The sequence below is a fragment of the Corvus moneduloides genome, chromosome 1, assembly GCF_009650955.1.
Source record: "Corvus moneduloides isolate bCorMon1 chromosome 1, bCorMon1.pri, whole genome shotgun sequence".
Lineage (NCBI taxonomy): Eukaryota > Metazoa > Chordata > Aves > Passeriformes > Corvidae > Corvus > Corvus moneduloides.
In genome coordinates, this window is record NC_045476.1 from 83,914,262 (window position 1) to 83,937,462 (window position 23,201).

A 23,201-nucleotide genomic window follows, 5' to 3' on the forward strand; every position below is an offset into this window, starting at 1 on the left:
GTTGTTAAAATACAAGGGTTGCAAAGTGTACTCTCTATCTGTAGTCCTCTTTATAATCTCCTATTTAAACAGCTACTTTATTACATATTGTGTTATTGCGCCTTTTCCACTGAGATCCGCAGAAACCTTTGCACTGCCCTACACCTCCCTGCTCCCATCCTCCCCTCAAGGGCAGAACACTCTAATTACCCTTTTCCCATCGTACAGGCCTCTAGAGACTTTCACGCTTTCACCACCAAATCTGCATTCATACAATTGTGTGACCATAATTCTACTGATCTTCACTTCTATTTTCTCATCTTAATCTTTTTCTTTATCCATGAAAATCACTTAGCTGATCCAGAGCACTCAAAACACTTGAGACATCTGTTAAATGTGTTTTGTAGGCTGCAATTAATGAGGTATTCCATACACATCTGGGAAATCAGAGATTGTTAGTTTATACTGTGATATTTCACATGAAGAATGGATGAGTTGAACTTGCTGTGAATACTGCGACTTCATTGTTTTTTTCTCCTAATTTTTTTTGTACGTGCATTGAAAGAGAATGAAGTGCATAAATCTGTTGTTATTTTCTGCCATCACATGACCTTACACATACTCTTGTGTAAACACTCAAAGTAAACAGAATTTTTTCCTGATAGCTCTGTTTCTCTGAATAGACTTAGAGGTACCTCTTATTGTTTATGAACGCCATACATTTCCTTCTTGTATTGCAAACTCCCGTTTAATAGCTGGTCTCTTTCTTCTTGCTGTCTTTTTCCTTCAGTCTTTGACTAGAATTTCCAGGATAGCAATTCAAGACACTTACACAAAATTGATGACTTAGTAGCACTAGCTTGTGTTTATCCAATAAGTCTGTATTGCTAGGTAGGCTGTATAAGGCAGAAACTATCTGACACGAGTCTGTAAATGTGTTTAGTGGGAGATTTTTTAGTGGCAGATAAAGGGATTGGAAAGGAGCACCCTTTTTGATCACTCTTAAGAGATCATACAAGAAATCACAAGTCAAGTAGAAATCCCTGTCAACCAGGTTGTCACAAAAAAATTTATTTAATTATCAGTATATTTACTTGCTTATGCTTATGCCAGACTCTGATGCTCATGAGACTACAGTGCTCATACTTCAGTAAAAGGTTTGACCTATGCTAGCTCTCTAAGGAGGCAATTTCAGCCACGGAATAAACAGCCGGACTGCAAGTTTCAGTTCTCAGGACAGGATCTCAGTCACAAGGTCTTAATAAATAAAATTAAGAGACCCTTAGACCGATGGATAGTCCAAACATTGAAGAGGTAGAAAATCAAAGCCCTCATTTTGTTTCTGGATTCAGATGAATTTCTGCAAGAATCATATATAAGGGAACCAGCAAGAATGGGACATTATGTTCTCAAGAAAACCATCAAATGCATTGCACTCATGAAGTTTTTTAGTTACAGTTGCTGTTTTGAATCAAGAACAGAAATACAAGAGTGTCAATATCCTGCCATGTAGAAACACCTGTGATTGATGCAACCTATCTTCTGGACTTTAGGAGGAGGCTTTAGGAGGAGGTACTTTCCCCAGTTTGCGTGAGTATGAGATTTGGTTCATAATTTTCATTTATAACCAGAATGAACAGGTCTCAAATCAATGTCCTTATGATTTAGTGTCCCTAAATTATAAAATAAAATTCTATTTTAAACGATGGAAAAAGAATGCCAGTCTGTTGCAGTAAAAATACTTACTTTGCACTATATCCATCCTGAAATTTTTGTTTCTGTCTAGTAAAGGATAATCTATTTCTTGCATATGTGGGGAGCGCAGTGCAGGGTAAGATAAGGTGTGCTTGTAGCATACTGCAGATATTTGTTGCTATCAGTTAATTCTGGCCACTATTCTAGCTGTCCCATGTGAATCTGCTGAACAGACATTGTATCTTCACCTCCTGTATCTGAATCTACGATGTTTCGATACAAATTCTTAAAAAAAAACCCAAACAACAAAAAAACCCCCAAGCAAACACAGAAATAAACAAAAACCCCAACAAATAAAGAAACAAAACCCACATAACCTCCCACGAGACACACAAGGTGAAACACAGACAGTGTAGGAAAGAAGTAAGTTCAAGCTGACAGGGGTTAGGAGCACAGCCTGTGAAGCACAATTCTCCTGATTCTTGGTTTATGCTTAATTTCCACAATTGCCATAAACAATTCCAAAACACACTACTGGATTTTTCAGAACACGAACCTGAGGCTTGGCATGAAGGTTCATTTCGAGACTGGGATGTGGGGGGAGTGTGTGTGTGTGTGTTTATTTTATTTTCTCTCTTTTTTAATATGCATTCTAAAACATGTAGAATTTAAAGTGTTCAGAATGTTACTGCAGTGCAATGTGCGTGTTTATATAACTATCATGAAAAACACAGAGAAATATCGCTTTGAACCTGGGCTCTCTTAAACAATTTTTCTTCAACAGAGATAAAATAATGAAAAATACTTAGTTAAACTGCTAGCCAAACTCTTATTGTTTGTACCACTCCTGGAAAAGACCCTGGGGAGCAGCAGCGGAATCTGTGCTATTGATTGGCTGGTTAAAGAGAGGCCTATTAGACTGAGACAGGCTAGATTGATTATACAGCAGCAGAAGGAGCTCAGATTCAGAGCTGAGTGAACGTCAGGGTGAGAGAGAGGGAGAGCAAGTGAGAGAAAGCGCGCAATAGAGGGAGACTGTACCCACTATAGCATCAGTATGTGACAGCTGGTGCCTGATAACACTGATATTGAGCTCCTTCACTGGAGAACTTGCTGAGCTACCCTTTTTTTCATTTGCAAGACGATTCCAGCTTTAAGCCAGTGCAACTGACGGCAGACTGAATCTTGGAATAGTTCATTTTACTTACAATTATATCTCTCATGTTCTGCATCTCTGAAAAAAGGCTTATTACAGAAGACAAAAATTCGTCCTCTCCCCTTGCCTCACATAATATTGGTGATGTACAGAGTTTGATCTTCCAGGTAAGGAAATTATTATTTGCTTTTCTGAGCAGCTAAAAAAGGAATTATTCTTTTTGTATCTTTCATGTTAAATACAACCTTTGGCATTTGTTCTCAGAATGCGTTTTTTGCACTTGTATTTCTTTCACCCACAGATTATATGCATCAATTATTATGTACACCTGAAGGAAATTAACAGGACATGGTTTGTGCATTGCATTTATCATGCTTAACCCTTTAGATGAATGGAATGAAAAAACCAGAAAAGATTATTTCTAACTACTTGGATGATGTTTTAATGTGACTTGTCCCACACATGCTAAACAGTCTGAAGTAATAATGGCACACAAGCTCTCCCATATTATTAATTTATTAGTGTACCTATTGTGAAGCCAGGTAGAGAGAATGTTTACCTGAAGGATTTCTCAGTGCTTGTCAGTAGTTTGAAATAGTATCAGTCTTTTGACTGCAAGCTTACCACTGCTGAGCAAATATGGTCAGCTGTAAATAATATATCATTAGACTGCCATTTTTTATAGATATAGTAGTAATTGCTAGCATTCTGCCTGCAAAGTGAAGATCAAGACTTATGACCTGAAATGTGAAACCTAGGATGTTCTGTTACACTGTGCTGCATGTTTGAAGCAGCCACCCCATGGACCGACTGCCTGTTTTGGTATGACATTGACACTACTGTCTCCTAACTGCAGAGCTTTACATAAAGTTTCTACATATTTCCTTCAGCTGTGTTGTAAGTGGTTTTGCTGTGATAGGTGATAGGTTGTGATAGATTGCTGTGGTCCTGAAGGAGATAAACTATATCTGAAATAACCTAGCTTTTGGATTTGAACTAAGGAATCAGGAAGTTGATTGACTGGGGATTTACAGGCCATGGGAGCATAGTGCTAAGACAGCTCCTTCATTAGCAGCACATTCCTTCCAGCTGTGACAACATTCACCAACTTCCTCATCAGTTTGTGCACTCTGCTCCTTGCTCCAAACTGCAGAGTTTTTCCTATGCCAGCTACTGTGATTATTCCCTCTGGATGAAGTAGAGGCATCAATCTATTAATGCTAGCATTTAAGTAGATTTTGACCCAGCCAAGTACAGTGTTCCAATATTTTGGCCAGTTAAGAAACTGCCTATAGCAAGGTCTTGCTGCTAGAATGTGCACCTACATGTAATCCAATTTATCCAATGACAAAAGAATCACAACTGCAGAAAAGCACATTCTTCTCTTCCTTTACCAAGAAATTTTTAATAAATTTCCATAAAACACCATACTTAAATACTTAATGACTTCTCAGAAACCCAAATGAGAAGTGGAGTTGTCAAAATGATTATTTATAATTTGTAAAAGACATAAAAATTGAGGAGCTTAGGTATATATACAGATTTTTTTAAAAACTAACAGTAATTTTAAGGGGGTATCTAAGTGACCCCATGAATAAAATATGCAATGCTTAAGAGAAAGCTTCATCTTCTATAAAGTATCATATGAATAAGCATGGGCAAAACAGGAACTACACTAATGAGCCTAAGGCTCATTAAGGCTTACTTAAACTATAGCATCTGTGCTGTTTTAATACCTTATCTCTTCTCTATGAATAGTGCTTATGTTGTTTCTTATACACACAAATGTCAGCAATTTCAATGTTCCCTTCTGAAACTCTTTCCAGGTAGCCAGAAATTCTCTTGGGGGCACATTTTGCCACCATTGCTTTATTGAGTGGTATTTTACTACCTAAAATGGTGCCAAAGGTGAGCACTCCATACATTGACTATGGAGTTAGAGCGCAGAATCGGACCATAAATAATGGAAAGAAACCCTTTACATTTTAATTACCTGACTGAAAATTTTAACAGTAAGACAAAGACATGGGTTTTGAGGGCTAGATCTACCAAGCATAGACTGTATTTTATAAGGAGCTAAGATAATTGAATGTCTAATTCACTTTGTATTCTTACAAAGCTTAAGGCCTGCCTCAGTATATCTCATGTTCAGTTTGACTAGCAAAAAATATTCCTTTATGCATGCTCAAAAGATTTCCTGCAGCTCTTATTAATATCTCTCTTTTCTCTCTGAAAAGTCTTGTTCACTATACCCATGCTCTTTAAATATACCTTATAATTTTCTGATTAGGAAAAAAATCATGGTAGTTCTATGATTTCAAAGACAGCAGTATTGTTTCCTCCAATTAGTGTCTGTTACTAGTCAGGTTACATCCAAGCCATGAAACTCCAAATAACACTAAAAAGTGTTTATTTTTGCAATGGGAATATTTCATTTGAACCTTAATTTTATTTAAGTGCAAAAGAGAATCAGAAACCCAAACAATTAGTTAAGCTCACATTCATAAGATGTTTTTCTACTCATATATTATTAATTTCCACATTAAATATTGTAAGCATTTTCTTTTGTAAGATTCAGAAAAAAAAATAGATGAAAAAAACTCAAATCAGAAAGTGTTAAGAGTTTACACAGCACAAACTGTGCATTTTCTTTCAAGTCTTTGATGTTGTTTATGTTAATCTGGACTTTTTGCAACACTTTAAACTGATTCAGTTATGTCACCTTTTTCTCAAAAGATTAATTTGACCTTTTTGAAATTAATGTTGCATTTCTTTCCAGCTTGAACTTACAGAATGTGAAATTTATTTTTATTTTCCTAGCTAACTTAAAGCCATTAGGGGGCTCTTTACTCCTATGATATCACACAGCAAGCTGCAATAAAAAGATATAGCTAGTTACTAGACTTGTTACCAAAAAAAAATTTTACTTGAACAATTTATTTTGGGTGTAGACCATTTTAATAATACAGAACAACTAAAAATCTCTCTATTTTTTGTTTGTTTGTTGAAGACGGTCCTGTTTACTTTGGGTTTTGGTTTTTTTTTATTGCACATAATTAAAAACTTTTACTGTGAATTAATGGTTATGTCTAGAAGTTACTTTATGTGCCATAAAGGAGAAACAGGGAACACGTTCAGCAAAAACTTTGAAGTAATCCCTGGAATTACTAAATCTAATTAAGAGCCTGATTATGAAGCACCACTTCTGTCCAAGAAGCTAGAGCTTATTTATTCCAGTAACTATGAACAATGGTGCAACTACCACTAAAAAAAAAAATTCTGTTGAGTACTGTTACACTGTACTGAAAATAACTTAGAGTATCTAGAGGTGACATACTCTTCCCTTACACAGCTTGCTTTCAGAAGGGCTAAGTATGTGACCAGGATTTTTCAATCACTCCTTATTTCATGAAACAAGAAAGTTTCAATTCTGAAAACATTTACTCATATGAGGAGCTACACCATGGTTACTCTGGAGCAAATTCCAACACCTTTTTTCTGCCTATTACCCTTTAGTTTCTGTAAACTCATTGCAACACTGTATCTGAAAGCAGTTGTGAAGTTTGTACTATTTCTTGTGGGGTTGTGAACTTTGTATGGTTACTTACGGGATTCCTTGGAAAGAACTATAGAATAGTCTAATGCAGGCTAAGGAAAGGAATTTAATTTGTTTTAAAGCAAAGCAAGGAAGTTGTAAACACTGCAGTATCATGCTGAGGTGATGCCAGGAGAAACATGAGTATCAAAAGACAAGCAAAATAATTGTCCACCTGTTCCAGTTTTGAAGAATTTTTTTATTCCTGCCATACATGAAAGAAAAAAATCCCAAGTTGGTAAATTATTTTACCCACCCTGAACCAACTTACTACTTTATATTGTTTAGCTTGGAGAGATTCCAATAGTACCGACTCCATTCAAGAAAAAAAAAGAAAATAAAAAGGACTGACACACTTTGTGATACTTGACATTCACAACAAAGGAGTATAATCTAACCAAGTTGGAATAAAAAAAAATCATCAAGATAAAAAATTATTTTATTTCCTGGTTTTACTACACATTTGAATAATCTCTCTATTTTTGCATCCTATTATATTATCATATGACATATCAATGAAGAACTTTGTTCTGCTAAACAGCATCTATAAATTCCAAACAGGATCTCAAGACACTCTGTTTACTGCTCTGCACAGACAGGGGTCATGCAATATAATGAAATTGTCAAAAATATGGAATAAATCAAGTATTATTTCTGAGACAGATAATTGATGCTTCAAACTCAGAGAAGATGATCTTCATTAGCTATATTATTAGCACATTGCAAATTCAGCATCATACAAATTATCTTCCTGTTAGTAGAAGAGGGCTTTTTCATTGCTAAAAGGTGGCTAAAGTTAACTATGGCTTGCTTGCATTTCAAGTAATTAATTATGTACATGAACAGTCACAAAAGCTGAGATGGCATTAGTATTAGTAATTTATCAGGCACAGCACCACCCGCCAGTCAAAGAAGGGGATTTTCCTGCTCTGCTCTGCACTGGGGTGGTCTTACCTGGAGTCTTGTGTGCAGTTTTGGGTGCCACAATGTAAGAAAGGTATAAAGCCATTAGGGAGCATCCAAAGGAGGGCCACAAAGATGATGAAAGGTGGAAGGGAGGGCAGGGCATACGAGGAACGGCTGAGGTCACCTGGTCTGTTTAGCCTGGAAAAGAGGAGACTGAGGGGAAAGCTCATTGCAGTTACAACTTCCTTATGAAGGGAAGAGGAGGGGCAGACACTGATCTCTTCTCTGTGGTGACCAGTGACAGACCCTGAGGGAATGACATGAAGTTGTGTCAGGGGAGGTTTAGGTTGGATATTAGGAAAATATTCTTCATCCAGAGGATGGTCAGGCACTGGAACACATTCCCCATGAGAAGTGGTCACAGCACCAAGCCAGACAGAGTTCAAGAGTTTGGACAATGTTCTCAGGCACATGGTGTGATTCTTAGGCTGTCCTGTGCAGGGCCAGGAGTTGGAATTTGATGATCCTTTTGGTTTCCTTCCAACTCAGGATATTCTATGATACTATGACTTTATTTAAGGCCCAAGCAAATTGCAGGAAGAATGACAGGAAGTGTGTAGCAGAAGCAAAGAACAGAGACCACTTCTTGGTTGGAGTCAAGCGCCCTAGCAATAAGACTCTTTTCTTCTCTATAAAACAGTTTAATTCAATTGTATGCTCTGCTTCCTTGAAATCAATGAAATTTTATGTAAAAGATAAAAATTAAACCCATATAAGATTCTGGCACAAAGTTTCTGCAGAGCGTCACTCCAGAGGTAACTATAATTTACTGGCTGGTTAATTTATCCCTTATATAAACACACTATGCAAAGCACTTTGAAATACTTTTGAATAAAAACTGTTGTGTAAATGTAAAGTATTATTATGGCAAACAGAAGTCACTCAAAGTTGACAGAAGTCACTTCAGCTAATGAAAACTGCAACAGTCTGGGGTGCTGTATTAAGCATGAATAAATAATTCATCTCTGATGAATGTTTAAAGGCTGAAAAAGCAGTTCTTCAGACATGTACTCAAATAAGAAATACTTAATTTCTTTTTCCTATTTCATGTTTTCTATAATATATGAGGGAATAATTCAAATGACTAGATATTAGAAGCAGAGAGGTTTGCAAAAGCAATTAATATATGTACTGTTGAAATATTTTAAAGAGAATTAATAACAATGTAATCTAAAATACACATCATGATACAATGAAAAGCAAAATCTGCTGGTTTTAAAATATTTTTTTTTTTATTTTTACTGGAAAAAATTACATAGCAAATGAAATTGCACTAAAACAGCAGCCCGCAGCTTCCTCAAATTTGCATAAAAACCTAAAAAAAAAAAAAAAATATATATATATATATATATACACACACACACACACATATGGTGTCATCCCTGCCGATGGCAGGAGTGTTGGAACTAGATGATCTTTAGGGTCACTTCCAACCCAAGCCATTCTATGATTTGACGCTATTATATATGTGCATATATGTGTGCATATACCTATATTTGAGCTTATATTTTACTGTTTGTAAAGAAAAGAATATTTTACTGTCTGTAAAGAAGTATATACCCCTGTTCTGGAAAATTTGCAATTTTTAGTAACACAGCCATGTAGAACCCAAACATGTTCCCTGAGTTCCATAAAAAGAAAGGGTTTTTTGGTTGTGAAGCCACTTGAGGGTCCAAGTTAAAAGACAGGTGTCACCAAGAAATGCAGATCAGCAGAGCATTACATGCCACGATTCTAACAAAATACTATTTTCCCTGATATTGAAAACAGTTTGTTCACATAATCTGCTTTAATGCTGTGATGTGGTAGCAGCATGCAACTAGCTACCATTAAAACACACAGTACAGTTTTGAGAAAAGCTCTTTAAATTTTTAGCTTTGCTTGAATTTCAAAACTTAGAAGTGAGTCAAAAGTGTTGTTGCTTTGCAAAACACTGATTATGTTTGGCTCTGGAACAAGACATGGATAAATCCTGCTCTGATCAGTGACTATTAACACTGGTCTGTGGAGTATAAAGTGAGTGAACAAAGTTCTGCAGAGCAGTTGATAGTGAGAAGTAATTCATTGTCTTCTGGCAGATCTGTAACACTGAGAATTAATGTGCTTTCAGCAGAGACAAAGCTATGGTAACACCTTGACTATTTATACACCTTCTTTTTTCCCTCAGAACTTTTTGTGACTGATTTGGGATATATGACTGAAATATTTTTTTCTTCCCTCCAGTTATCAGATATTGAACAGAAAAACAATACAAACCAACCAACCAATGAACTAAACAAACAAACAAACAAAAAAAACCCACCAAAAAATATCCCACACCAAACCCCTGTCAAATTCACTTTTGGGCAAGTTGTTAAAGGTGAACAAAATTAAATGTCAAAAATTAGTAAATGATGATAAAATTTTTCCTTGAATATAGTGAAACATTGGTTTTGTTTCTAATACTATGTAATAATCAGAAGGTAGAAGCTCTTTGTGGCCCAGAATACTTATCAATGACAGTAGGAATGTTTTGCAGCATATGGAAATTATGTATACCAGAAAGGAAAAATACATGATATTCCTTTAAATACTATAAAGTTTAGTTCTAGTAGTCTGTTTTTCTTAGGGGTACATAGAATTCATCAACTTCTAAACACTACTGAATATAAATTATAGTGTTTTGCTCTTCCTGGCTTCTTACGACTCATTAATAGTTCTTAATTCTATGCAACACAGCTGTACTGATATGTGTAAGGACAGTTCTGAGATTAATGTTGCAACTTTCAAGTGTAAATAAGAACAAAATCATCTGACAATTCCTGCTACTGGTGCATTTTATTGAATTGGATTAAATAATATAAACATATCCTTCATATTTATTTTTAGTTTAACTTATAACAGACTATATCTTCTTAATACTGTGTGTGGAACCAGAATTTGAACCTATCTTCTTAAATGAAATCATAATTAACTTCTGATGGAGAAATGTAGTTTCAAGTTTCCTGCCTTATTTTAAGACAGGAAATTCGAAGCACCTTCAGGTAAGCTTGGATAATATTCAAGGGACTCATTCTTGGATGTTTGTCCATTAATTCTAGGCACTGTCATACACCAGTATATATGTATAGAATCTAACTAGCAAAATTATGGCAATGTCATCAGTACGTGCTATTTATTAATTTATGCCAATAAAACAAATGTCAGTGCCTAGGATTACAGCTGTTATGAGGTAGTTTATCACCAGCAAAGTTGGAGCAAAGTGTGAAAGTGTCTATCAAAAGTGGAAAATCATCCCTGAATTGCATGACCAGGACCATGATCAAGCAGATGTGTCATGCAGACATTATTCTGAAGATCAGAGAGAACACTGGGAAAAGATGTTTCTTTTGCAGTCTGTATCCATATATCATTTGATGCCACAACATCTCTAGGACCTTGGAGAAAGGCTTACAGCTCTTTTACCTGACTAACTCTCAGATACATGGGATCAGGAAGACAACATGAGTGAAATGATGCAGATATACAATTAGTAGTTCTTGTCACAATTTTTGTACTGTTTAAGAAAATCGTTCAAACTGGAGTTGTACCTTACTCTAAAGTGACACAGTTTAGTGACTTTGCTTTCAAGGGGAACAACTAAATAATTATACATGCCTGCTTCCAATGTGAGGTACAATCTCCTCCCCGCTCTAGGTCATATTTTCAATGTCTTGCCCTAGTGCAGCAAATGCAACATGCCCGGGACATATAAAACTTCTTAATAACTTTAAAGAATTAAATGAAATTATGTTACACAGAGAGAAAAATATGCATAAAATCTGTCCAACTATGATTACATATCAATCTAAATGAAAATCCTTTGTCTGATGATTCTATAATTCTCTTAGGCATCTAGATTTCTACCAATTATTTTTTGTTCATACATATATACAAGTATCTGAAACTCATTAACTTCTTCACCTGTTTTTATAACTAAGTGTTCCTGCCTAAAAGTTTTGGAGAAGCCCTACTGCAAGAACTGTTGTCACTTTGTGTGGTTGATACACACTAGTGTGTTGGAGGAGTAAATGTCAAGATTTACAGGATGTCACAATTAACTCAACCACAAGGTTTTGTCATGCAAAACAGTTCAAACTACTTTCCTCGAGGAGAGGTATCTTTCTTTACTTCGTATAAACATTGGCATAAGAGTACACATACAGACATTTACCAAGAAATAAATTATATACTGTGAATCTCCATTCTGGTTTACCATCATGTATTTTCTTTGACTCTGTCATAGGTTAACATTCTTAAGAGGAATCAAAGAATACTTTAGCCATGAACATTTTCCAGACAGTGATTTGTAGACCAATCTTTCTATCTATGCATATCTGAGGAATATCATTACAGTCTTTCCTACTTCTATAACTATTCATCATCTTCACTTCCATAAGATACCTGCAGATGTTTTAGATTTGTGCTAAAATCCAGAGAGAGATGCTGTACAGTATGTGAAAATATTGCATGTAGCAAATGTGCATGTATGTGAAAGTAAAAAAAAAACCTACGTGACACTGACAGCATCAACTATTTCAGCCTGCATGGTATTTGGAGAGGTTATTGGTCCCTGATAATTTTGCCATTGATTTTACACAATTTTGCAAGTCTAGAACTTGTGCTGAAAAGTATTGTCATTTTCTTAGATGGCACAGTTTCAAGTGTTTTGTGCTGAAGATACCTATTTCAAAACTAAAACTTCTTTGCAAGTCTCCTGTGTCCAGGACCAGATATAATCTTTATTACTTCCTTTTCCTTTTCCTTTTCCTCTTCCTCTTCCTTTTCCTTTTTCTCTTCCTTTTCCTTTTCTTTTTCTTTTTCTTTTTCTTTTTCTTTTTCTTTTTCTCTTTTTCTTTTTCTTTTTCTTTTTCTTTTTCTTTTTCTTTTTCTTTTTCCCTTTCCTTTCCTTTCCTTTCCTTTCCTTTCCTTTCCTTTCCTTTCCTTTCCTTTCCTTTCCTTTCCTTTCCTTTCCTTTCCTTTCCTTTCCTTTCCTTTCCTTTCCTTTCCTTTCCTTTCCTTTCCTTTCCTTTCCTTTCCTTTCCTTTCCTTTCCTTTCCTTTCCTTTCCTTTCCTTTCCTTTCCTTTCCTTTCCTTTCCTTTCCTTTTTCCTTTCCTTTCCTTTCCTTTCCTTTCCTTTCCTTTCCTTTCCTTTCCTTTCCTTTCCTTTCCTTTCCTTTCCTTTCCTTTCCTTTCCTTTCCTTTCCTTTCCTTTCCTTTCCTTTCCTTTCCTTTCCTTTCCTTTCCTTTCCTTTCCTTTCCTTTCCTTTCCTTTCCTTTCCTTTCCTTTCCTTTCCTTTCCTTTCCTTTCCTTTCCTTTCCTTTCCTTTCCTTTCCTTTCCTTTCCTTTCCTTTCCTTTCCTTTCCTTTCCTTTCCTTTCCTTTCCTTTCCTTTTTAAATTTTATTTATCAAAGTCTGCATCAAAGTCTGTACCACTTTTCTTGGGTTTTTCCTCCTTTTCAATGGCATTTTTTTTCTTTTTTTCTTTCTTGTTTTGGGAGAAGGTGGCGGGATAGAATGGGCAGAGCAGGTAACAGGTAGTATCTTTTATTAAGAAAAGAACATAAGGTCAGCCATTGAAGTCTGTAGTAATTTGGAATTTCATCTTTTTGGGCGATAAGAATGTTGAAGAATTTGAGGGGTCTGGTTTTACTTGTTTGGGGAGTTTTTTTGGTCGGTGTTTTAGTTGTTGAATCTCTAGTCACTAAAGTTTTAAGTGTCTACACTTTAATTAGATAAATATCTCATGTGGACAGAATATACTGTTCTGCCTTTTGAAAGACCTTTACTTTATTAATGAATTTGTTTAATTTCCACACCCTTCAATAAATCATCTACTTGGATATGAAATTAAATATAATTAGGTCATCCTGTATGCATGCTTTCATTGTAGATGATGTGTGAACCACTCTGGATTTAGCTGCACTTTTGCACTTTCTCAATATGTGTCAACTAGGAAAATTCAACATAATATCAGGTGCCCTACTCTCAGAAATGATAATATGTATCTGGAAATACAGTATGTGAAGTCTTATGGACATTAAAGTATAATCTTTCAGGAATTAAAAAAACCCAACTAAATTCAAACTATAGCTAGCGATTGAACTGGGAGATTATGACAGTCTACTTACAAAATTTAAACTACCTTTTTAAAAAAACAGCAGTAAGCAAAACTATGACATATTTAACAAATAACGTTGTCTTGGTAGTATTATCTTGAACCTAAATAAGATATATGGCTGTTGTTTTACATGACACTTTCTAAAATCTCTCTTTCGTTATAGATACATATGTATGCACAACTCAGTCACTACATAATTTTCTTTTGAGATCTCAAACAATTGTTAGATCCACCACTCTTAGTTTGATTTCAGATAAAATGCAGAGTATGCTGGAAATTTCATCCCTATCTGACACTGTTGGGGCTGCCCGAGGCAGCACAGCGTCCAGCTGCAGATGTCCTTGCTGTCAGATGCAGCGTGCAGGGAAAGCTGGCTCCTTCGCAAGGAGCGAGCCCCAAACAAAGATGATGTAAAAGCATCAGCGGAGGCAAAGGACGAGAGAGAGGTCTTTGTATAGGTTCCAGCTGGTTTACTGCAGGTGGAGAGTCCAGGGACAAAGACCAGGGATAAAGGAGAACGCAGTATTTTATACGGGGGTGGAACAAAGGGAAACAACCAATGGGGATCGACTGAGGAGGAGGAGATAAGAGAGGAATATCCAATAGGGATAACTTAAGGGAGGGAATTACATGAGTAGATCAATGGGGCCATCAAAGAAGGAAGAACTTTCCAGAACTAATACATAAGCAACTAGGAAAAATACATAAACATGAACTTATACATAAAACTGGGTGGCGAACTCCTAAACCCATAAACTTAAAATATGTAAACAAAGAACCATTAGGAACATGGGAACTCGCCGTAACCAAGGGATAAGGATTAGACCTTGGTGTTCTGGAGGCTTGTCCACCAGTCCTCTGAATGTTCTGCGGCTGTGGCCACCACCACATGCACCACAACACCTATCCTCCAAAAAATAGCATGGATAATCAAAGTCATTGATTAAATAACTTAAGTATAAGTCATTAATTCTCACAGGCAGTCTACTCTTGAAATCAGATCCTGAACATCATTTGCCTCCAATGTTCCAAGAATCAGGATGGTTATTTCCTCTGAGCTAGAAAACTCTTCTGGCATAAAGAAGAATATAAATTTTGGCTAATGTACCATATGTCAGATGATAAGTTGTCATAGTAATTTCCACAACCTTTAATTATTCTTATTTCATTATATTTTAAAGCATTGAAGCCAGCTGTAATTTAATTTTGTGATTTTGTACCACACTGTGGTGTTTGCAGAGACTTTTTATCCTCATGAACACAAGTGCTATTCCTTGTACCTAACACTGAGCAGTATTCACAATATTAGATGCAAAAAAATATATATTCTTAACAACGTTGAACAAGTTTTTAATAAATAATGAAAAAAATTCTCTCTATAAAGTTCCTTGTCTAGGGAAATGAAAAGCAAGATGTAAAGAAGGCCCTGATTTTTATTGTTGTTTGATCTTACAATTCTTTCTCAAACAATAAATCAATTCTTTAACACAAACTGTACACATAGGATTGTTAGTCTTGACAAGGACCAAAGAAATATGCCACTTTTCAATCCGTGTTATATTTTCTGACAAATCTACATGTTATTCTTTTGCCTTAATGGACATTTCTGCCATCTTTCTCCCATTCTCTTCTCTGGAACAAAATAGTCCTAGAGGTGTTATGCTTTTAGAGAAAAGGAGTAAATATAATTCTTCTAGATATAATTCATAAAACTCAGGAAGACCCAAAATACTGTTGAAAGTGTTCTACATAGCATAAAACTTTCAGGATGTGAAATAATCTTTAATGTATCTATATCATCAGAGATTAATGATTTATGTCATACTACCAAGTATGGATTAAATCATACTTTAAAAGTATGATTTAATTAATTTAATTAAATGTGATTTAATTAAATATTATTAAAACCAACAAAACATTCAAGGTCTAAGTTTGAACTTTGGAATAATGTAGGGATAACTATGCTCGTCTTTTATCATGCAGCATTGGTTTCTCAATGTAGTCTTACATTAAAAATTACTAAAACTCGAAGACTTGTTTTAAATTTCCTTTGAATATTGGTGATTTTGCCAATTACAGAATGAATGATTCAAGGGTAGTTTTAGAATTACCTAGATAATAGTCTCCTTAATGTATTGCGAGAATAAAAATATTAATCAAATTCAAATAAGTTTTCTAGTGCCTTAATTTGAAATTTGCCTATTTTCCTATGCATTATCTAGCCTGAGAATTGCATTTGACATGCAAAGATGTAACCTCCATGGGAATTACAGCTACAATTGGTTTACAAGTAATCACACACAAACAAGTGCATATAGATATCTACAGTTATAGATATCAGCATATATAACTATATAACCACAAGTCAGAAGCTTCTGTTTGGAAATTGAAAAGTCCCAATGCTCCACGATTCTAAAAATTAAAATTTATCCACCAAGAAAACTGAAATGGAAACAAACTAGGCATCGGGATAAAACAGTTTTCTTGTCCAGCAGCAAAATTTTGCTGTGAATGACCCCTTACCTGCGTTTAGCATGTTGATTACTCAGTCCACTGAAGCTCAGGGTGCGGAGCAGAACCATCAGTCAATAAAGTAATTTATAATGATCACCGTTCTGGGCAAACTAGAGGATGAACTAGTCATTAATGTTTTCTTCTAGCTGAGGAAATCTGTTCCCCTGTTGATAAATATTCACCAAACAAACAAAATCCACCAGCCTCTCTAACATTTTCTTCTTACAGAGATGTGAGAGGCTGTAGTTGAAACTGATTGTGCTTGAATACAACTTAATAAGAAGAAGTATCTCTTTTTAACCTATGAGACTCTGATAGATGTGTTCATCAATAACATAATTGGTTTAATGATACAAGAAGCTGATGTTAGGGTGGCTTCAAGTTAGAGAAAACGACTTCCCTTAAATGTGTTGGATGCAATGCCACCATTCCACTGAAGCAGAGAGCAAAATATGGACATGTCTCACATTTCTACTGACTGTAGCTGAATGTCCCTTGCAGGAGTGCAAAGGAAAGGTTGCTTTGTTTCAGCCCCCAGCCAAGGCTCCCTCTGTTGGGTGAGTAACACTCTGACACGGCTGAGGGCCAGGGCCAGGTCTGGGACTGGAGGCTGCAGCTGGAGGTCGAGGTGTTGCCTATAGAACCTTCTGGAAAATTGCTGCTAGTGTGGGAAGGAGCTACCTGTGCCACCCACAGGACAGCTGGGGGCCCAGGGAGTACAGCTGGGCAGAAGCCAGGGTGATGGAGGGCAGTCTTGTGCCCTCCTTGTGGTGTGGCTGTGGGAGCCATCTTCTGGCCCGTGGGGGAAGGGAGTGGCAAGGAGTGGGCTGTGGGGAGGCGGGGCGAGCCCTTCGAGTCACCTGTTTTGCTTTCTACTCTTTTGTGGGACCCTCGCTTTAGCGGCCTGTGCTGTGGCCATGTACCTTCTTGTTTGTTTATCACCTGCCTGGGTGCCGGAGTGGGGGGTTTGGTTTGCTGCTGGATTTGCTGTAGGGGGAGTATTTTGGTGGTCCTGGCTGCATTTGCTGAGGAGGCAGCCAGGCTTGGAGGGGCCAAGAGTGAGGTTTTTGCAGAATCAGGGAGTTAAACCTCAGGGAAACTCGCCTGAGAAACTGCAGCCAAGGCCTGCTTGTGGTGGATGAGGTGCTAATAACTAAGGCTAAATTATTTTAGACAAGAAGCAGTTTAGGAGAAAAGAGGAAGGGGTAGGGGCAGACCCTGGAGGTGGTGAATGCAGGAGTGCTAGAGGACCAGACTTGTAGTATAAGAGTTGTAGATGGCAGTACTATTTGCAAAATAGGGCCATGTTGTGGATCCTTGGCTTGAGGGCTGTATTATATCTTGGACACTTCTAGACGATGGTAAGATAAGGAAGTAAGAAGTATTCAGCTCTGAAGACTGGGGTTGTGTGGGTTGTGTTTAGTTTCACTTTCCTCTTTTTACCAAAATACCAAATCATGTTGAATGACACTCTCCTATGTTGCCGGTAAAGCAGTCTAATCTGAGTGTTTCAGACTTGGAGTGCTATTTGTTCAGTGTGCAAATCCAAATGAAACAACATCAAGAGAGCCTCAGAGAGATGTGCAGCTGACGCGTGTTTCATGGGCTCGTGTGCTGAGTTAATTCAGTCAGGCTGCTGGCAGATGGAGAGAGTCTCTGGCCTTTGCCTTACTTCATCTTGCCATCCCATTGACAGTGGCCAGAGTAGCCCTTGAACAAGCTGTCATTCCTCATTGCTGCCAGACCTGTTACTGGCAAGTCCCATAGTACTTTGGTAACTATCCATGACCTTCTTATTTCAGAAGTCTTTGGTTTCCCAAAATTGTTTTTTTATTCAAGCTGTCAGTCTCTTACAAATATGTAGAAAAATCATGGGCAGTTCATGAAATGACAATGACTTTGTGGCATAGGCTCACATTCAGAGATTAATTTTTCCCCATCTCTCAAGTATAATATGTCATACTGATCACAAAAAATGTTATACTGTACCGGAGAAAGAGCTTTCCTGCAATTCCCAGGTTCAGGGGGAAGGATCCAGGAAGGTGGCTAATGAATTAATGAATTAATGAATTAACTGGTGCCATTTGAACTACTGTGAAAATACTGTCGACTAAATTGTATGATGGGAATGAAAACAACATTCTTTATATTCTCACTCCCTAAGTCTAGTGCCTATGACTCACATTTAAGTGATTAGTTAACTTCTGTATTTTATTCAAATGATTGCTTAATAATACCAAGTGACGTCAGCTAAACTGTGAAAACTGGAAAAACAAAGAAACCTATACTAGACATAAGCTTTCACTCATGGTACAAATTCTGCCCTTTTCTTTATCAAATGTTAAACTGAAAAAAAAAAATAGCTAGGGATGGTTTTCAGTAGAATTTAAGATTATTTCAGTGGGAAAATACAGTTTTGTCATGTTTCCTTCTGACTGGAGGTTTATGGACTGGTGATGAAACCACTTAAAACATACACAAAATGTATTCCAGTTCTTGCTCTCTGTCTTTATTGAGTCATAAATATATGTAAGATTTAAAATCTCTACATTTTTTTCTGGCTCACTGAAGTTCTCCATCTTTTTTTCACAAAGGCTTCATAAAGCAATCTGTTAAAAAAAAAAAGAATGTATCTGGTATTTTGCGATGGGAGTGTGAAAGAAGATGTAGGTGGTTTCTGGAAAAAGTGCAATCTCTTTGCTCTGCTGCCTTTGAGATGTATGTTTTGCAGATTTCTACAAGTATACATGCAAATGGATAGCTTTCTATTATTGTTTTATTTTAGATTAGTAGAAAGCAGCATGACTTAGGTAAATCAAAGAAGATAAATTCCTTGCTTTGTTCTAAAGACAAAAAAATCCAAACCTAATCAAATAATACCCAAAACCAACAACCAGCTGAAATTTAAGAACTTGTGTCATCTCGGACCAAATGAAAAGTCCACTATCTGAAGATACTTCTTCAGTTCAACTTCTCATATCAAAGGGTCCATAACTTAAATATAAATTGTGACTCTCAGGTTTTTATTTCACAAGCAAGAGCAGAGCTTTTACTGCAGTGTGGTGTTTACAGGCTGTCAAAATATTTGCATGGATTTGGTATTTTTTCACTAACAAGTGCTATTATATACAGCCATTCACTGAATTAAAAAATCAAATCCTCTAGGTGGTTTCTGTGAGCCAAATGATAAAGAAATTTATTCTTAAGAGCATTTAATTTTCCTACTGGATTTTAATATAATAACCAAGCCCTCAAATGATGATTTTTAAAATTACTTTCTGAATTATTTCTAAATGGTGGTGAAATACGTAGAGCTCTGCCATCAAAATTGCAAGTGGGGCATGGTCAGCGTTGGAGCTGTTACTTATGCATATTATGTCTTATTTTATACAGCTGTCTGTTGTTATAATTTTCTTCTGGCCTGAACTCTTGTCCATACATTTGGGTTGTCGTAGAATACTTTCTTTTTTTTTTCCAGCTAAATTGCAGCATATTTTGGTAAGACTACACCCCAGGTCTTGTTTTCTTGGATACATGTGGCAGTCAACAAGAGAGAATTCTGAATTGCATGCCTAGAAATCTTTGTGGAAGATGAACAAAGGATTTCTTTGCAAGTTTGTAGGAAATATGAACATGTAGGAACAATAAGGAAGAGCAGTTGTTATATAGAAGAATTCCCTCTGTGAATCTGATTCTTTTATTTTTTTTTTAAATGCTCTTAAAACGTTCTGTCTGTGCTTGTGGAATAGTCTATTGTACATCCATCAGATAATAGCCTACAATTTCCTACAACTAATGGAGTTATTCTGATATAGTCCAAACTACAAGATGGTGCAGACCTAGTATTTAAATTCTAATCTATATTGGAGTATAATATAATTAATGAGTTATGCTACGTGAATTAGGGGATCCTGAGTAGATGCTGTCTTTTGAATTAGTATTTATATGGTAAGGTTTTAACATTTGCCATTTTGCATTGCAAAATTTCCCTTTATCAGAAAGGATTGAAAATTTGACAAATTAACATTGATTCTGAGGCAAAACTGCACTACCGTGTCACTGGTATCAGCATTAGTGTCATGTACAGTCACATTACTCCTTAGGCACAAACCTTGTCTGAATTGTAGGCAGAATACAAATATGGAAACATGTATTGATACTGAAACTATAACACTTATTACTATTAATTAAAATTAAGCCGCTTTTCTAAGGTGAAGGATTATTCATCACATGACTATTTTATGTAAAGACTGAGTACCTTTCAAATTTAATATTACAGTTTAAGTAAATATTGGGTGATGTGTACAGAAAGAATAGATGAAGTCCTCTGTTTGTTTGTTTGTTTGGGGTTTTTGTTTCTTTGCTATGCAAGAGGATCAGTCAAGTTAATCATGATGATCTCCTCTTTCCTGCTCTTGACTCACTAATTTTTCTGAGGAAATAATACTTACTCTCATGTCTCTATAGATCAGATCCTGTGATGGTTTTTTAATGCATTTTTTATGCTATTTCTCAGCCCCGTGTCAGTCAGGATTTTTCTTAAAGCAACATTGGATCAGATAAAATTTTCAAAGATATTTTAACACTGTTTAGCTGCTTGTATCAGTGCTTTATTGCCTGAAGAAAGGAACAAGATATATTATCAAGAAATGAAGTACACCTTTCAAAATCAGGAAGCTTGAGTGGGGATTCCAAATTGATAGGTAGCTTAGAGTATTTGTCAAATGTTGATTTCTTTTTTTTATCATGTCTGTTTTTCTGGGTAAGGAAAATAAACATAAGTGTCTACCCTGTGCATTTAACACCCCAAAATCTTGGGGTAGAAGGTGTGAAGATAAATGTTCTAGCTTAGTAAAGCCTTAAAACACTTTTCTAGAATGTACAAGCGTTTGAATATTGCTGTAGGCAGCAAAAACACAACTGTTGCTCCTCAGCTCCCCTTGAGTTCTGTTTTCATAGAAGGTAGGTAATGCAATGTACTTGCAATATTATTATGTCATACCATTATCTTGAAGGTGGAGAGCAATTGAAGACATGTGCAAAGCCACCTTCACAGAATCGCAGAATATTCTGAGTTGGAAGGATCTCACAAGGATCACTTAGTCCTTTCTGAAAGTAGACTTGTACTTGTTTGTGCTTTAAAGGAATTATTGGATGTAATGTGCAAAATTTTTATTCAGATTTTCTTCTAAATAATGAGAATATTTGAGAAATACTGTCTCTTTGTGTTTGAAGGGCTTCTTTTGGAAACTGTAATTTAAAAAGATACTTCTGTTCAGTTTAACATTAGCAGACATCAAGTATTTGACAGGAAAAAATTTTTTGCCATGGGAAAAAAGTATTTTGCCCAGAAAAAATATATTGAGCTGATTAGTCTTTCAGGAGTGTTTCAAATCTAGACAACTTCTGAGGATGGACCATAAAATAATTATCTCTGTCTTTGTACAACATGTATCATTGAAGTAGCTGGTTTAGATAGGATTTCAATAAGAAAAGTAGGGATTTCTGCTATTAAGCTAGACATTAATTTTGCCTGAATGTAGTGGTAAATTTAAGGTGATCATTAAGGGGCAGGCAGAAAAGTATATTTATAATTATGTAGAAGGAACACAGGAGCATGCCCTGTATTAATCTTTAGGGTGAAGAACATCAGTTGTGCCAGATGCCCTCGGTAGGCTCAGTAGGCTTTCTTTGAAGCACTTCTCCCTCTCAGGTGTGTTTATGCCACCGGAAATGACAACACATGGAGGAAAACTTGCAAGATGCATTCGAGTGCAGCAGCCGATTCATAAGTGTGATGCTGTGTGTTTCATGCCTGATATTTTTTATGGTTGTGGACACTTGCACCATCAGAAGTAATTAAGAGCAAACAAAAGAGCTGTGCACAAAAAAAAAAGCTTTAAATTATCTGTACAGCTTTGTGCTGTAACTACTGTAAGTATATTTTAGGAATGTAACAGGTATGCTACAGCAACTGTTGCAAGGGAAAAGGTTTATTTTCAGGCTATGTTGTCAGCTCTCAACAAAATGAATCACACACGGTGGGTGAGTAAAGCCATCCTGTGTTTATGATCCCTGACTCATTCCACAGGTTTTATTTGCTTCCATTTCAAAGACATTTTACTACTTTTGTACAGCAAATTGTATCTATACCATAAAGTAACAGTTGCAGCTTTTACAAGTCTGGGATTACATATTCCCTGGACAGTTTTCTTTTCATAGGGACAAGCCTTGAGATATCAAAATTCTGGAAAAGCAGAAAATTGTTAGAGGAAAGTTGGCCCCAGGTGACAAAAGGAAATTGGAAGAAAAAAGAAGACATGAAAAATAAATAGAGTCCTATTACTGCAGAGGACCAGCTGCAATACTCTCATGTGTTTGTGAATCTTGACCTCCCTTGTTAAAGGTGGAATATTTTCTAGGAAGAGCTTGATAAATGCTTCATGCACATGTACATGTGTGGAAAGGTGACTTGTGGTGTCAGGGCAATAGTGTGGAAAGGAACTAGCATGGCTAGGAGATGAGAATAAAAGGAAGGAGGTATGAAAAGTGCTGTAGACTTGTATCTTATAACCTACTTCTTCAGCTTTCACTTGCAGACCCTGTGCAGTTACTTCCTCTCATTCTGCATATTAAGAAAGCAGAAGATAGACACTAATAAGAAATGTAACTCCCTGAAACCAAATAAAATTTCTTATTTGTGCTTAATTAACAAATTCGCTGAAACTAATTTCTTTGTTGCAAAATCAGTATTGTGGTGCTGGGGGTTCATTTTTCAGAGCAAGTCACTGTGAACACTGTGGTGCCTGGATGGTTAAAAGTGGCTAATGTGAATATCAATTAATAGTGTTCTAGTGGCAAGGAGTTAAAAAAAAAAATTATTGTTTACACTTCTGCCTTAATTAGCATATAAACATGAAAAAATACAAGATACTGTTTCAGTTTCTCTCAAAAATGTATCACTTAGAGCTTGACATAGATCTGATACAGGAGGATACGAAGAACAGAAAACTGGGAAATCCTCAGATGGCTTGTTTCCTTTGTTATGAGCTAGTCCTCCGGAGTTTCTGATCACATCTTAGCTGTCATATGGGCCTTGCTATCTCACCCTGTCCTGTGGTACCACAAGCAAGAATGCAAGAGATGCTCAGTCTAA

The 23,201-nt window shown here is 36.3% G+C and overlaps 1 protein-coding gene across 4 annotated transcripts in view; it reads left to right on the forward strand.

The window, feature by feature from the left end:
- The first annotated feature begins 2,637 nt into the window (after positions 1 to 2,637).
- The window catches only part of CDH18 (cadherin 18), a 524,400-nt gene continuing 503,836 nt past the window's right edge, over positions 2,638 to 23,201 (forward strand). For 3 of the 4 annotated variants that reach the window (XM_032117579.1, XM_032117622.1, XM_032117588.1), the window contains exon 1: positions 2,639 to 2,997. The gene's annotated coding sequence lies outside the window, so the exon portion shown is untranslated. Of the gene's footprint in view, positions 2,998 to 23,201 lie in introns of all 4 variants that reach the window. The other variant, XM_032117631.1, reaches the window with a different exon arrangement.